Consider the following 17444-nt stretch of genomic DNA (forward strand, 5'->3'; position numbering starts at 1 on the left):
TATAACCCCCATTTTCAAGAAGGGGAAATGGATGACCCAGGGTACTACGGACCAATCAGTCTCACCTCTGTGTCTGGCAAAATCTTGGAGCAGATTCTCCTGAAGACATTCTAAGGCACATGAAAAACAACAAGGTGCTTGGTGACAGCCAGCATGGCTTCACTAAGAGGAAATCCTGCCTGACCAATTTGGTGGCCTTCTATGCTGGGGCTACAGAACTGATGGACAGGGGTAGAGCAGTTGGTTTCTTGGGGGTGTTGGTTAATGAGAAAATGATCATGAGCCAGCAGTGTGCGCTCCCAACCCAGAAAGCCAACTGTATCCTGGGCTGCATCAAAAGGAGCGTGACCAGCAGGTCAAAGGAGGTGATCCTGCCCCTCTACTCTGCTCTCGTGAGACCTCACTTGGAGTATTGTGTGCAGTTCTGGTGCCCTCAACATAAAAAGGACATGGAACTGTTGGAACAAATCCAGAGGAGGGCCACAAGGATGATCAGGGCACTGGAGCACCTCCTGTATGACGATAGGCTGAGAAAGTTGGGGCTGTTCATGCTGGAGAAGAGAAGGCTGTGTGGAGACCTCATAGCAACCTTCCAGGATCTGAAGGGGGCTATAAGGATGCTGGGGAGGGACTCTTCATAAGGACTGTAGTGATAGGACAAGGGGTAATGGGTTCAAATTTTAACAGGGGAAGTTTAGATTGGATATAAGGAAGAAGTTCTTTACTGTAAGGGTGTTGAGGCACTGGACTGGATTGCTCAAGAAAGTTGTAAATGCTCCATCCTTGGTGGTGTTCAAGGCCAGGTTGGGCAGAGCCTTGGGTGACATGGTTTAATGTGAGTTGTCCTTGCCCATGGCAGGGGGTTGGAACTAGATGATCTTAAAGTCCCTTCCAACCCTAACTCTTCTATGATTCTATGATTCTATACTTTCTATAGCAATTTATACAGACACACACTCTGGGATTTCAGCCCAGATCCCACTGTTAGCTTTTGGTGTTGATCCTCCTGTTATCACAAACTTCAGAGTTTATGAACTCTGAGAAGCATCCCACTCAGAAAGAGATGCTGTTGCAGCACACTGTAGTACAAGAACGCTCGAAGGACCTCACTTAGAACCACTGTTTGTTTATAGGGTCACACGATGACCCTATAAGCATCTGTAGTCATCACTAAATCTCCACCTTGACCACAAGATGAGTCAAAAAATTTATCAAAACTCCAGTAACAGTGGTACTGTTCCACTCAGGCTATGTTCAATGGAATGAGTGTCCTAAGGCTGTCAAGAGATGACTGATTATCACCACTCTTGCTTCCCACCTTGGCCAGGGAATAGGATTCTGTGGTACAGTCAGTGCCTCACCTTTTAGCCATGCAAGAGCTGCCTGTATGGTCAGGAGACGGTAATTCCTGTGTCTGTAGAGCAGGCAAGGGGGATGCATTACTACAAGTGCTGTCCCACTCCTGCTTTGCTGGGTCCTGTTGCAATAATTTGGTACCTGTTTGGGGTGAACCCCTAAGGCATGGAAGAACAAGGAACAGCGGGAAGCCCCTCATTCCTTCGCACCAGCCAGTGGGATGGTGGCAGAGGGCTGGCTGAGGGTTGTCTCAGCCTATACATAAACAAACACATGTCCTGGCTCTACCCCAGTCCAAGCTGGCTGGTGCCAGGGGCAAGGGAGTAGGGTGCGCACACCATGGGGGAAGAAATGGAACTCAAAGTGTAGAAGGAGACCATGGAACGTCACACTGCTGGCACTCAGGCAGTTAGAGGGCAGGCATAGAAAAGACCCTGAGTCATGTACCTTCCTTACACCTCTGCTGTTAACCCTCTCAGTCCCATCTTGTTTCTGGGGTGTCCTCATCAATGGCCCAAGGGAAGTAGAAAGATGACAGTCTCTACAGCTGCATATCACAGGACTGCAAACCATCCAGGCCATTACACACAAAACATCCACTCTCTCATAGCCCAGCCTCAACCTCTACCCATTCTGTCAGCAAGGACCTGGACCTATACTGTTAAAATATACAGTGGTGCCCATCCATGCCATCATTTCTGGCATGCTTTTTGTGATGAAAGTGTTTGATCCACCACCAGTCTGTTGTTTATTAATTACCCATGGACATGGAAGACTGAGCAATTGCAGCTGTCTTTGGAAAGAGTGATTTCACTATCTGGTTGTTTTTTTTTAAACAGAGCAAGGAAAAGTGTAGGTCACAAAAATACTGGTTACCTGAGATGTGCCAGTCGATCACCACAGTGAGCAGCACACTGCAGGTTTTCACTGCCTCAGCTGGTTGCATGCAAAAACATGGTGTACAGAGAAATGCTTCGGATTCCAGGTGTTTTGCATTCTCTGTGTTTTTGTAAAGATAAATGATGTTCAACACTGAATCAAAGCAGATTGTCAAGGGTTTGAGCCAAAATGGAAATGCTCTGCTAAAACTGCCAACCTACATTTATCCAGCTAACAAACACTGTTCCTGAAAAACCTGTCAGATATGACTGTCATCTGAAACAAAATAAATAAAGAGGCTGCCAAATTTGCCTTGAAAATCCAGCAATTTCCCATATATCCTTTATTGGTTTCAGGCGATGGGCAAAGTAAGGAAAATGAGAAATGGTTTTAAAAGATAGCTATGGAGAGACACTAAGCTAGATAAGGAAAACTGTAATTAATGTCAGTGCTCAATTATAGGAGATTTGAAGGAAGATACATATTTTAATTTACAGGATGATTTTATCTCAGGACCATCACAAAGAAGCTCTCACCTGCTCCTAATATTCTTCTACATTTCAAAAATTATTAGTTATATGAAAGGGTAAAATAAAATGCATGAATCAGATAACCTGATATCGTGGTTTAACCCCAGCTGGCAACTTAGCACCACACAGCCACTCGCTCCCTCCCTCCCAAGTGAGATGGAGGGAAGAGAACTGGAAGACTAGAAATGAGAAAACTTGTGGGTTGAGGTAAGAGCAATTTAATAATTGAAATTAAACTAAATAGTAGCAATAATAGTAATAAAATAACAGAAAGAAATAAAACCCAAGAAAGACAAATGATGCAAATGAAAACAATTGCTCACCACCGACCAATCAATGTCCAGCCAGTCTCCAAGCAGCAGTCCCCCAGCCAACCTTTCCACTGCTGAGCATGACACCATATAGTATGGAACATTCCTTGGGTCAGTTTAGATCACCTCTGTCCCCTCCCAATGTCTTGTGCACCCCCAGCCTACCTCTGGTAGGGTGGGGTGAGGAGCAGAAAAGACCTTGACCCTGTGTAAGCACTGCTCAGCAGTAACTAAAACATCCCTGTGTTATCGACACTGTTTTCAGCACAAATCCAAAATATAGCCCCATACTAGCAGCTACGAAGAAAATTGCCCCAGACAAACACAGCACAGTTAAACACAGCTTGCACAAGAAATAGGAGGGAACACAGGGATTTTAATGAGCAAGGAAGCTTTGATCACTGTGTGTTAATGATTTCTGAAACACATTAGCATGTCTGCTGACAGCACACACCACCAAATGCAAGGCTGACAAAAGCAATTGCTAGACCGCCTTTATCTTCAGCTCAACTTTTTACAGAACTTGTTTTTTCTAGCATATGCATTTCTTAACCATCCTTGCCCAGGTACACATTCTTAAAGTCAAGCCCAGATTGTTTTTCATAGGCCAATACAAACAACAAAGATGGATTGCGCAGTAACGACAACGTATGCATAGGATTTCAAAGTTATCTGCACCTTTTAATGATAACTGCCTGCAATGCTCTGGTGCCTGGGAGAGTGCGGCTTGTGAGAGGCAGCTTGGTGCTTCTGCAGTGATTCTGTCTTATGGGTATTGTGTGCAGAGAAGTAGAGGTCCTGAAGAGTTAGTGGGGATGCGCACATGAGGCTCCTCAGCTAACACTGTCAACTGTAGGAAAACAACACATGTAGAAAGTGAATAAATGATGAATTAGCAAATCACTTCCAGTAGTGGACTCTAGAAAATGAGCATTTTCTGGCAGGCACCACATAGTTATTCCTATTACTTGTGGTGTCAGTTGTGATATCTCAAGTACCACAGAGTAACACAAAGTGTTCGCTTTCTGACACAGCTCTCATCTCTGCTTAACTCCAAACTGAGTATAGCAGGGCACAGATTGTTTGTACCTTTTTGGCTTTTTGCTGGTAATCGAATATCTGCATGGTAATCCTGCCCTGTTATCTTGGCCTAGGAAATAACTGATTTGGTCCTCAGTAGATGTGGGAAGTGGGTACTGCTGGAGAACAGATCTGAGCAGGCTCTGGGAGCCCTTCTCCAACTCTGTACTCCTGCAGCTCCTATTCACTGTGGACCTCTACTCAGGGTCACTCAGGTGACTCAGGCCTAGGCTTCCTAAGGCTTGTCTAATATTGAGAGATACTATACTTGCACTAATTAAAAATTACAAAGAAAAAGAAGCCTGTCATTCTAAAAGGAAGGAAATACTGCTTCTTCAGGCATTAGCAACCAGAGAACAAGTCACTGCGTGGTCTATTTTGCTTTTCTTATAATGACTTTCTGTCAACTCCTCAAAATGTTCATCTCAATGAATTCCTTAGCATCCTCCTTTCTTTCAAGAAAATTCCAGGTTTTTCTTTGTGGAGACAAATAATAGCACTGAAGTGGAAGAACTTCCTGTGAAGCACTGAGATGCCTGAACCAACAGAAGATTGGAGAAAAGTACCTGAAGACTGCAGGGAGAAGCTGCTGCAGCACAAAATTGATTCCTCAGAAGTAATTGTAAGTAACTGAGGAAACCACAGATCTGAAGAACCAAGCAGCGTCTGGATCTGGTAAAACACAACACAGACTGAGTTCAGGAAGATTTTCTTGACTTTAGTCTAAGCACATTGTGATATTCAGGGATGTTCGTGTTGGCTGCTTCTTGCCTGCTCTAAAGTTTTGAAGATGCTATTTTTTATATGAATGCCCTCTTTGGCTGAGGAGCAGGTTTGTTGTTTTTTTTTTTTTCTCAACAGAGGCTGCTCCTGTTATTGTTTAAAGAAGTGTCTTCAATGCAAAACCAGAATCCCTGCTGAGTAAGAGTGCTTGGTCACCAGCTACCCATCAGAGCTGTCAGTGGGAACTATCTGAGCTAACAATTCTGCAGATACTTACTGAGGAAGACATTATCTAAGCTGCTCCACTGAGGCATGAATTTTCTACAGCATCTATCCACAAACCAAAACAGACTACATTCATTATGCAGTGTTTCCAATTTGGTTTGCATTAGTAACTTCCTTAACTTCCCAGGTTTCTCTACCGACTGCAGAAGGGTTCAGCAAGGCTCGCTTTGACCTAACATTTAGAAAGTGGAAGTTCAGCAGTATGAATTGTCACCCCCAATGACTGTCAGATAATTCCACTCAAAAACTTCCCACTGTACTTCCTCAAAGCATTTTGTTCAGAAGACATTTATCAGACAAAAATCTGGTTTCACTTGTCTACGTTTTGCTGGTGGACAATAAAATCTATTGCTTTTCTGAATACCACAGTAGTGGCTGAGTAGAGTAGCTACCTCTGTAGCACCTATCTAGATCTATCTCACTGTAATAGACTGTTGCGTGTTTTTGTTCTATTCTGCTACCACAGATTTCCACTGTGCCAGAGAAGCGAGTTAATTTTACCCTAAATTCTGGTGTGATAGAAAGGGCCTTTAAGGCTTACCAACTGATTTTATTCATATCTCCTGCACAACTCCTGGTTATTCATTCACCTTTCCCCACACAGTCATCCCTGTCACATTCTTTGGGCAGGACTTGGAGGTCTAGCAAACACACTCAGTGACTGTTCCCAGCTTTGACTGGGAGCTGGTGAACACTCAGTGAATTGAAGCTTGGCTAGCAGAAATATTTAGGCTTGGTTTAGTATGCAAGGAAATATCAGGTCAGAGATCAGCTAATGGCATCGTATACAATGGAAGCTTGTGACCATATATTCTCCTCTGGGCATTTGACATTTGCAGATACTGCATTGTTCACTAAGTTGACCTGGAGAAGGTATTTGTAACACCTTGTTCTCAGATCTGTTTAATAGTGTTCTTGAGGGAGGAGAAGAAAAGATTTGCTACGCCCACTTCAGCCCTTAACAATTACTGTCTTGTGTCAAACCTTCCCCAGATCACCCTAGCCTACAAAACTGGCAAGAATAGGCTTGATGAGTAAATTCAATCTTTGCAGCACAGAGACAAAGAAATGTTCCTTGAGGATCCACCAAAGGGAGCTTGCTGCCCTGCTCTGCAGATGGTTTGGGCAGTTTCTTTCTCTCAGTTCCAAAAGGAACAGTTCTGCTTCTTATCCACCTGAAATAAATCATACAAATAGTTCCAAAGAGCAGCTCAACTCCATTGATTTTTGGATAGAGCAGACTGCACTTAGTAAATAACAGATATTATTACAGAGATGTCCTGGGCTGGGAAAGTTTTCTTTCCCTGCCTGCAAAGCTTTCTTGCCAACAACCATCTTCAAAACGTAAAGCCAAGCACTGAGCTGTTCTGCCCACAGACTCAGCTAGCTAAATCCCCCATGGATGTAAATAATCTGAGTTCAGCTCTGATGGAGTAATTGGAGCTCTACTGGTTTACATCTGCCAAGGACCACTGGCAGTATACACCTGGGGAAGAAAACTGAACACATTTGTACTCATTTAAATACACACATACAGTCCTTCCCTCCCTGATTCCCCATGGATACAAGTCTGCATTTTTATTTAAGTGAGAGAATGGTAAATAGATTTTGTGTATGACAACACATGTGCAACCAACACATGAACCAACATGAGTCAACAGTTAGCTTAACTGATTTGAAAGGTTAGGTGTCACTGTGGAGGGGTTTAATCAGAGGAGTCTTCTGGTTAAATGAATTTTAAATTATTTTTTGCTTCCAGATTCGTAGAATCATAGAATTGTTTAGATTGTAAAAGACCCTTAAGATCATCAAGTCCAACTGTACATCTAACGTTGCCAATTCCACCTCTAAACCATGTCCCTAATCACCACTTCTACACATCTTTTAAATACCTTCAGCGATGGTGACTGAACAACTGTCCTGGGCAGCCTGTTACAATGCCTGACAACCCATTGGGTGAAAAAAAATTCCCTAGTATCTAATCTAAACCTCCCCTGGCACAACTTGAGGCTGTTTCCTCTTGTCCTGTTGCTTGTTACTTGGGAGAAGAGACTGACACCCATCTCGCTACAACTTCCTCTCAGGTAGTTGTAGAGATTGATAAGGTCTCCCCTGAACCTTCTTTACTCCAGGCAAAACAACCTCAGTTCCCTCAGCCGTTCCTCATAAGAGTTGTGCTCTAGACCCTTCACCAGCTTCATTGCCCTTCTCTGGACCTGCTCCAGCACTTCCATATCTTTCTTGGAGTGAAGGGCCCCCAGCACTGAACACAGTATTCCAAGCGTGGCCTCACCAGCATCAAGTACAGGGGGAAAACACTGCCCTATTCCTGATGGCCACACTTCCCCAAGTCTGTAGCATTCCATGGAGTTGTTGTGGCCCAAGTGCAGAACCAGGCACTGAGCCTTGTTGAACCACCTACACTTATTCTTGGTCCATCAATGCAGCCTGCCCAGATCCCTCTGCAAACCCTTCCTACCCTCCAGCAGATCAACACTGCCACCCAGCTTGGTGTCATCTGCAAACTTACTGAGGGCGCACTCGATCCCCTCATCCAGAGCTTTGATAAAGACATTAAACAGTACTGGCCCCAGTACTGATCCCTGTGGAACACCACTTGTGACCAGCTGCCAACTGGATTTAACTACATTCACTATCACTCTTTGGGCCTGGCTACCCAGCCAGTTTTTAACTCTGTGAAGCATATACCCATCCAAAACATGAGCAGCCAGTTTTTCGAGGAGAATGCTGTGGGAAGTGGTATCAAAGGCTTGACTGAACTCTAGGTAGACTGCATCCATGCCCTTTCCCTCATCCACCAAGTGGATCACCTTGTCATAGAAAATCAGGTTTGTCAATCAGGACCTGCCTTTCATAAACCCACACTGACCTGTACATGCCAGTTACAGCACTCAAGATTATCTACTTCATAACCTTTCCTGACACCAAGGTCAGGCTGACAGACCTGTAGTTCTCCAGATCCTCTTTCTAGCCCTTCTTGTAGATGGGCATCACATTTGCTAATTTCCAGTCAACCAGCACCTGATAAATGATTGAAAGTGCCTCAGTGAACACATTATTTACCCAAAATAATACAGGTTAAGGAAAAGCTAAACGGGCATCTTCTATGGCTATAGACTCATGCAAGGTGATTTTGACAAAATCTCTCAGGTTCCCACTGTCTTTCTTCCAGTATGGTTAATTCTGAATGTGGAAGAAAGAAATAAAACCTGGCATGCCCTGCTGAAAACATTACCAGCCCCCCTGCTCTGTGCTGCCTAGCTAAGGACTGCCAAGGGGTTCATCAACTAATTGAGGATCTCTCCTTATTGCAGTAGGTCTCTGCCCTCAGTTCTGCCACTCACTGTGCTGCTTTGCTCCAGTGCTGTTCAACAGTCCTTACCTTACCTTGATTCTTTCCTAACTCTACAGATACTTTCAGCACTGCATGCTGCCTTTCTGAGGATAAATTGTGTTTTCAGGTTGTTAATTTTCAAGCACCAAAAGGTTTCTGTGCACATAACACGTAAATTAAACATTATTAATGCTATTACTACGATTGCATGTTCCAGTTCCCAGGCTTATTTTAATGATGTACGTTATGAAAAAGCCATATTGGCATAACAATGAAAAATATGCTGCTCTCAATAGCATTTCATTTTATAGATCGACAGAGAAGCCTATGAATTGCCTGCCATAAATGAAATGCCATATGCAGTCACCTATTCTACATTCTCTAATTCATTCTAATTATTGTACTTAAAAAAATGATTGTGACTGCAGACAACAGGACTGTCTTTGCCTTTATCCTTTTATACAAAATCTGTGCAGCAAAGGCTAAGGCCTGACCTTACCCAACCTGTTTCCTCCTATTGGGTTAATTTCATAATGTCTCATAGTTGCATTGCTCTCAATTTAATCTAGACATTTTCCTTCTAGTTGATTTACTAAAGTTTCAATTCTACTCACAGTTGATTGAGTCAAGTAACATAAATCTCCCAATGATTAGAAAATGTAATCATTTATTACATGGACAATCAGTTTATTTAAAAACATAATTAGTTTGTACCTTAGGAAACCTTTCCCAGGTGTGACAAACTATAAATAATTACTGGCTCTTCTTCATTGAAATTAAAAGCCACACAATGCTGCTACTAGCATTGTGTGGTTTGTTGGAGAAAAGCGATTCTTGGTTTTCCTGTCTCTGTTCAGTAGATTGATTTTTCTTTCTTCTCATCCCTTAAGAGTGAGAGATAATTAGAACAGATAGGTTTCAGAGGAGATTGACAAAGATAGCATAATATAGCCAGAATTACTGGTGACTGTAGGAATCTACTTCACAGTCCCCCTGTTAATCAAATGAAAGACAAAATCTTCAGTGATGATAGCAGGTGTTAATGGCTCTGCCAGCAGCAGACTGGCCACCTTTCCTGATCCTACAAGCTGCATTGCCTGGCCGACAGCCAGAAGACATACCACACACTTTGAAGAGCTGGGGCAGGAGGAACAGTTCCCGGGTGGCAGATGACATTGTCTTCATTAGAAGGAGAAGAGGGGTTTGCCTTCAGATGGATGTGTGCTGCTGGGTTGCAGGGGGACTTAGTGACATTGGATTCAGGACTCTGCATGCTCCAAAAGCCAGGGATCCACATAAAATCACAGTGACTGAACGGTTTGCATTGGAAGGGACCTTTAAAGGTCATCTAGTCCCAACCTCCTGCAATGAGAAGGGATATTTTCAACCAGATCAGGTTGCTCAGAGCCCCTGCCAACCTGGCTTGAATGTTTCAAGGATGGGGCATCTACAACCTTTTCGGGGAACCTGTTGTTAAAGTTCCATGTCAGCATCTTACAGACAAACTGACCTCTGCTATTAGCTATGTGATGCAGCCATGACGTACAAGTTGCAATTCAATAACATGATTCCCAAATACAGTTCTAGAACACATGCTGGCAACTGTGTTGAGCAGGCTACTGTTTGAACTGAATATCATTGCCTGTTTTCTCACAGGTCTACCTGGCTAATGGAGATGTGTGGATGAATTTGTGCAGTATGAACTTAGCCAGGATAAATTCAGTAGCAGCTGGCTGGAACAACAGTTCCAGATGCTGGTTCTGTCACCTGCTTTGTCCATATCCTTTCCTATATAAGAAATTGCTGCTCTGGAAGGCTGTTCTCAGCCCTGTCACAACGATACCACCTCCTTGGCTTTCTACTCATTTGTAAACTTGGAGTGACAACTACTTACTTGTCAAGGATTTCTGGGGCATTCACACATTCATGCCTCTAAAGCTTTCCAGGATCCTTAACAAACAGTAATGTCAGGCATCATTCTTCACGCAAATAGTTTTGAGTCAGATCTCTAATTCTGGGGGAGTCCATGCTTTGTCTTACTGCAGTACCAATGACAATGGAATTCACTATCCAGCTACATAATAAATATGCAGTTCTGAATTTACTGACCAATTTATCTGTGTGCTTCTCCTGATGGTCACCCACTTGTTGGAAGTTACTGTCAGATGAATAGCACAGGTAGTATATACTTACACTTTTGAAGACATTGTTTGTATTTGTTTCTGGCATCTTCATTCAGCTCTTAAATATTGTGGATTCTGTTACCAGCAGAGCAATTTCCTTATCAAAAATAGTCAGTCATTCCCTGCAAACTGCTCTTACCCTTAGCATTTATTCTAGTCTTAATTACTATGCTGTCAGCTTCGTCCTTGTAGGATGAATTGCATTTTTCCACAATACATTTACAAAACACTGAAATATTGAACTGATAAACAAAGTCATGTTACACAAAAAGAAAGTGAGGAGTAGGAGAGTGGAGGGAAGAGCCCAGACTAGCAAGCACTCAAGCCTTTCAGGCATCTTTAGGAGATAATGGTCAGTGCTTGCCAAGCAGGGAGTAAGGAAGAGGAGGGGAGAAGAGCAAGATGAGGCACAGGAAACAGGACTTGTTCAGTCAATGTGGAGTGCTTAAAACCTGAGCCTAGGTCCACTCAAATCAACTAAAGTTTCCCTGGAAAGCCATAACTTTGGATTAAGCTCTTGGTTTCAGAGAAAATCAGCTTTTTATCAGTTCTTACAGCTGGTTTGACTCAGCAACAAGAAGGTCAAGTGACTTTCCAGAGATGACATGGTGATGGAGTGCCTCATTTCACTTTAAACCTAGAACTATTCTGGTTGTCATATCTATCTACCTACAAAAGCATTTATAAAACATCCATCATTGTGATACAGTCACTTAAGCAGACGACCCTCTGAAAATCTATTCTCCACCACAGCCTCGTACTTGCTGACTGGAGAGGGTGTTACTCTTTTTCACCCTCCCTCTGTCTCCAAGGAACTGAAAGAAAACTTTTTTCTCATTGCTATGGAGAAGATAATCACACTATTCATATTCAGGCTTGTTAACTACTAGGTCCCTAGCTGTGCAAGACAAACATTGCTAATAAAAATACGTCTTGTGATTTAAGAATAAATTGCTTTGCTAAATAAAGATACTAAATAGCAGCAGAGCACCTCCCCTTTTCACTGATAGATTTGATGTATCTTATTTTCTGGAGTCAGTAAAAAAAATGAGCAGATAATTATTCTGCACAAATATGTTCTTTATTTTCAGCTACCTCGAATAACATTTTGTATGTCTCACTCCCAGCTGTTATGTCTCAACTCTGTATCAGCAGCTTTGGCGAGGAAAGGATACCCTGTCTAGTCTTTGGCAATATCTAGCTTTATAAACTGACATAACCTGTGCTCATGCTTATTCTTTGGGAAAGCAATGAGTACCTCAAAACAGTTCCTAGAAATCAGCATGGAGAAAACCTTATGGAAAACACATAATAAATAGACTAAGGAAGACTTCATGTGAAACTCAAATAGCTCAGTGCAGAATCAGCCTGAGAAGAAAATTGTATGGTGGAGGTGGGATTCAAGAGGAATTTTTCTTCTAAAATATGACAACCCACCTACAATCATTCACCACCTTATTATTAAAAAAAAGATAATAGAAATAACACATAGAAGACACATTCCATAGTCATTTTATTGCAGTCATATCAAGAACCAAAAATAGATTACTGCCCTTTAGGTCTGTTGTACATTTTAGTAAACTTCATGCTCTGAATGTGACTGAGTGGGCTGTCTTTTAATTAATTCCAACTTTTTTTCTGTATTCTTCACTTCTCTTTTCTTCTGCTTGAATATCTTGACTGTGTCCTGGATGTACCTAAGGGATCTAACTCATGTAAACTCCCTAATTATGCTTCAACTGCTGACTGTTCCAGTTGCAATTTATAAATGAATCTGAATGTGTAATTATATGAACAATCAGAAAGTGAAAATTAAGAAAACCCACTATATTTCTTTGATAAATATCATGTCCTAGTAAATTTACTTGGCTACTTGCAAAGCTTACAAATCTAGAAAGCTATCTTTGCTTGTCCCACCTCAGCTCCAGTGCTGCTAGACCTTCCTAATCTCCTCATGTCCTCAACATTCAATGCAAATGACACTGTAATAATCAGTTACTCAGAAGGTTGTGGCCAGGAAACTGCTGTGCAAAACAGAGGCTGCCTTGTAAGGTTAAACCTGAGGTCATGGGTTGTACTCTGTCTCCAACAGACAAGAAGATTTACAGTAAGCCATTAAGATATTGCAGTAGCCAGGTATCAGACAATCTGTTTCTCCTCCCCTTTCTCTTCTCATCTGAGGTGTACAAGAGTTGCTAATCATCTCTGAAGCATGTGATTAAATGCTCCCTCCGGAATGTGCATAATTAATTATGGTAATTCTGATGCTCACAAAAACATCTGGATTAGTTCTTGGTCTCAACAACTTCCTTTGGCAAAAAGGTCCACAGCTGAGTTACTGGGTCAGTGAAGGATTTCCTTTAGGTGCTCTTGAGGTTCCCACATTTTAATTTTATTTTAAGTCCCACTTATCCAACTTCTTCTCTCTATAACATTAGTGATCTCATTAGACTTTTTTTTTTTTTGACCTCTTCTTCATCTCCTTTATAAGGATTTTAATAATGTCCTGATAAATAGTTCAGATTATTTATTTTCAGCCTATTGACTGTTCATGAAGTGTTCACCTCTATTCAGGGGTTCTCATCTTTCCAGGTTTCCAAGGTTTGTTGGTACCAAGGAAAATATTTCTCACTTTTTCTCAAATGTTATTTCTATTGCATTTACCTCAAGATCACAAGCAATGTAGTGGATATCTACAGTGGCATGACTGCACCAGTAAACAGGGGAAGAGCTATGGATGTCATCTGCCTGGACTTTTGTAAGGCTTTTGATCCAGGCTGCCACAACATTCTTACTCTAAATTGGAAAGATATGGGTCTGATGGATGGACAATTTGATGGATAAGAAATTGGCTGTATGGCCAGTGGTTATGGTCAGTGGTTCAATGTCCAAGTGGAAACCAGTAATGAGTGGTGTCCCTCAAGGGTCCATACTGGCACCAGTACTGTTTTAATATCTTCACCAACAACATAGACAGTGGGATTGAGTGCACCCTCAGGAATTCTGAAGATGACACCATGCTGAGTAGTGCAGTTGATATGCTAGAGAGAAGAAATGCCATCCAGAAGGAGCTTGACAGGCTTGAGGAGTGGGCCCATGTGGACCTCATGAAGTTCAACAAGCCAAGTGCAAAGGTCTACAAATGGGTTGGGGCAACCTCTGATGTCAGTATATTGTGGAATGAATGTATTGAGAGCAACTTGCAGAGAAAGACTTGGGGATACTGCTGGATGAAAAACTGGACATGAGCTGGCAATGTGTGATCACAGCCCAGAAAGCCAACCGAATGCTGGGCTGCATCAAAAGAAGCGTGACCAACAGATCAAGGGACATGATTCTGACCCTCTGCCCTGCTCTGGTGAAACCACCCATGGAGTATTGAATCCAGCTCTGGAGTCCTCAGTGTAAAAAACATTTCATTCTGTTGGAGTGAGTCCAGAGGAGGGCCACAAAAATGATCAGAGGGATAGAATAGCTTTCCTATGAACAAAGGCTGAGAGAATTGTGATTGCTCAGCCTGGAGAAGAGAAGACTCCTGGAAGGCCTTATTGAAGCCTTTCAATATATAAAGAGTGCTTATAAGAAAGAGAGAGACTGTCTACCAAGGCGTGTAGTGACAGGAGAAGGGGCAACTGTTTTAAGTTGAAAGAAGGTAGATTTAAATTGAAAATAAGGAAGACTGTTTTTTATGGTAGGGAAGGTGAGACACTGGAAGGGTTGTCCAAAGAAGCTGTGTATGCCCCATCCATCAGAAGTGTTCAAGATCAGGTTGTATGGGGCTCTGATCAATCTGATTTAGTGAAAGGTGTCCCTGTCCATGGCAGGAGGCTGAACTATGTGATCTTTGAAGGTTCATTCCAGTGCAAACCATCCCACGGCTCTATGATCCTTTCAAATCTACATAAAGCCCAACACTTTTTCCTTTTTTTTTTTTTTTTTACACATTTTATTTCTCAAATCCCCTTTCTGGACCATTCTCCCTCTCCTGTGGTCCCATTCAGATTTCTGGGATGGGCAGCTGAACAAGCTGCAGCTTCCTCCTAGGGAGCAAAAGGGTTCATCACGGCCTGTGCTGTAAACCTGTTATAGTGTCATAGGAAAACATCAGCTAAACAAATCAAAGGAGCTCAGCAGCTTTAGTCTGGTACAACAGGGACCACCATCTTTGCAGATTAGTAGCTGAGAAGAGATGACACTAATAGGTTGCTGAATGTTGCATGGGTTGTTTTAGTGATCTTCAGTCATGTGATAAATGAGTGGGTTGCTGAACCTTCTGATAGCTAAAAGACCATGGATTGTGGCTTCCCATATGTGCAAAAAATCTGCAAAACTATGCAGACTCACAAACAGATTTCCAAATATATGATGGAAATATAGGGTGAATAAAAAATAAGAAGAGAGGAATGCATGCCAGACTAAACTGAGCTTTTCTTCATGATAATAGAAACCACTTTGGGGCTGGGTACACCTAGCCATGGAGCTCCTTCAGCTGAGATTTGTGAGGAGTCAGCAAAGACAGCAGTAGCAGGGAGACATGATTCTGGCAGCAGGAGGCAGCACTGTTTGGATTTACAAAGACTGTCCTGGCTCTTACTCTCATCTTGTATGTTGTAGTTTTACCTTTTTTTCCCAGGTTGCTGTGAATTCCATGGATATATACTTATATATATTAGTTGATATACTCATGAATATGATCATTAATGCTATATATAAATGTTCAATGATGCACCCTACTGTATAGATGAATAATTGAAAGATATGACACCCAACACAGCATTTATGTGTTTCTGTATTCTCTGTATTCTGCTACTTGTTTTTCTGTTTGCACAGGTTTATTTTTTTCTCTTTCAAGTTCAAAGTATCCTACTTAAATAGCCTGGAAAAAACATGTCACTGAATATGTGCTTTTTCAGCTTTGTGATTATCTGATTTCTCCCTGCCACAGTTCATGCTAGTTAAGGCAAGCTAAAACCTACTGTACCTTGACAGCGAGACTATCTGGAGTTCATTCTTGTAATTATTTTCAAACACACAGCCATCCTCTGGCAAATAGGTATTTTAAGGCATCGCAGGGCATGTTCATTAGTTCACTGTGAAACAAATGCTGAGCTTCATATGATGTTTTCGTCATCATAAGTAATCAATCTTGATACAGAAAAAGTGTGAATGTGTGCATGTGTACGTGTGGTATGGATGTATAATTACATGTCTTCAGGCTGCCCACCTGAAGGCTGGGAATTACAGATGACAGGGAAGATTGATTTTTCATCCTAATATCTTAGTGAGTGTCTTTTTAATTGTAACTGGTTTGCCAATTCTTTGCAGGAATTGCATCTGGTAAAGGGAATTAAAGACATTCAGACTGTGAAAGGAATTGCAGTGCAAATGCATTAGCATGAAAGACTTATTTGCATCTAGATACATATTCTGATTGCATATTTTATAGGTGAGCAGAGAACACAGAGCTATGGCTTTTATGGGGACGCATAGTGATGTGATATTGCCCAGGCAGACTTTGGAAATTGATGTAGCAGATGTAATCATATGCTGCTCTGGCTTACACTCAGGAAATGGAGGCTTGCTGAGTCTGATTTCCAAAAGTATCTAAGCAGCTTAGAAGTCCATGATCAAAAGGGCGTTAAAAAACAGATTTGCAAATGAATTGAGGTAGCTAATGAAATTTACAAGCCTGGAGATGAGTTAGGAGCCCACTTCACTGTTGCTTTTCAATACCTTGCCAAATTGTCCATTTAGTTGATCTCCAGTAGGTAACTATCTGCATATTTAGATGCTTGAATATCTCTGAAAATTTGGCCCTACACACAGAAAACATCATCAAGACTTCAGTACTTTGGAATGATAAAATATATGCTTTCTCATTAGGAGCTTTTGATAGTTACCTGTCCTCTGTCATCTATATTTACTAGTTAATAAAGGGCCACCCATCGGGAATGGACAGGTGGGATTCATTTTACTTGGTGTTAGATCTTTCCATTGTAGGTTTCATCAGCAAGGTCAGTCCCCACTGCAGCGGAAAGTAAAAAGCATTAGCAGGATATGATTTTTTTTGATCTGCATTAGAAGTAGTTTTTATCTATTTACACACTCATATGTTAAACCTGTCGGGATTCTGTCAGCTGTCCCTGACCTTGCAGAGATGGGCATATGTCAGCTTGGGCTGAGTGTGGTAAGCAATGTGTAGGAGAAAGTTTAAAAGCTTATTTACAAGGTAATGGAAATTTTTCTGCTTTCTGAGGTATAATAACTAAGTATTTTAATCCTGCTAGTAATGACATGATAACATGGAACTGTCGGAACAACTCCAGAGAAGGGCCACGGGGATGATCAGGGGACTGGAGCACCTCCCGTATGAAGATAGGGTGAGAAAGTTGGGGCTGTTCAGCCTGGAGAAGAGAAGGCTGCGTGGAGACCTCATAGCAGCCTTCCAGTATCTGAAGGGGGCCTATAGGGATGCTGGGGAGGGACTCTTCATTAGGGACTGTAGTGACAGGACAAGGGTAACGGGTTAAAACTTAAACAGGGGAAGTTTAGATTGGATATAAGGAGGAAATTCTTTCCTGTGAGGGTGGTGAGGCCCTGGAATGGGTTGCCCAGGGAGGTTGTGAATGCTCCATCCCTGGCAGTGTTCAAGACCAGGTTGGACGAGGCCTTGGGTGATATGGTTTAGTGTGAGGTGTCCCTGCCCACAGCAGAGGGGTTGGAACTCGATGATCTTAAGGTC

This window comes from Pezoporus wallicus, unplaced genomic scaffold (genome assembly GCF_028554395.1).
Source record: "Pezoporus wallicus isolate ANWC-B61680 ecotype Strahan unplaced genomic scaffold, APGP_CSIRO_Pwel_v1 scaffold_6446, whole genome shotgun sequence".
NCBI classification, from domain to species: domain Eukaryota; kingdom Metazoa; phylum Chordata; class Aves; order Psittaciformes; family Psittacidae; genus Pezoporus; species Pezoporus wallicus.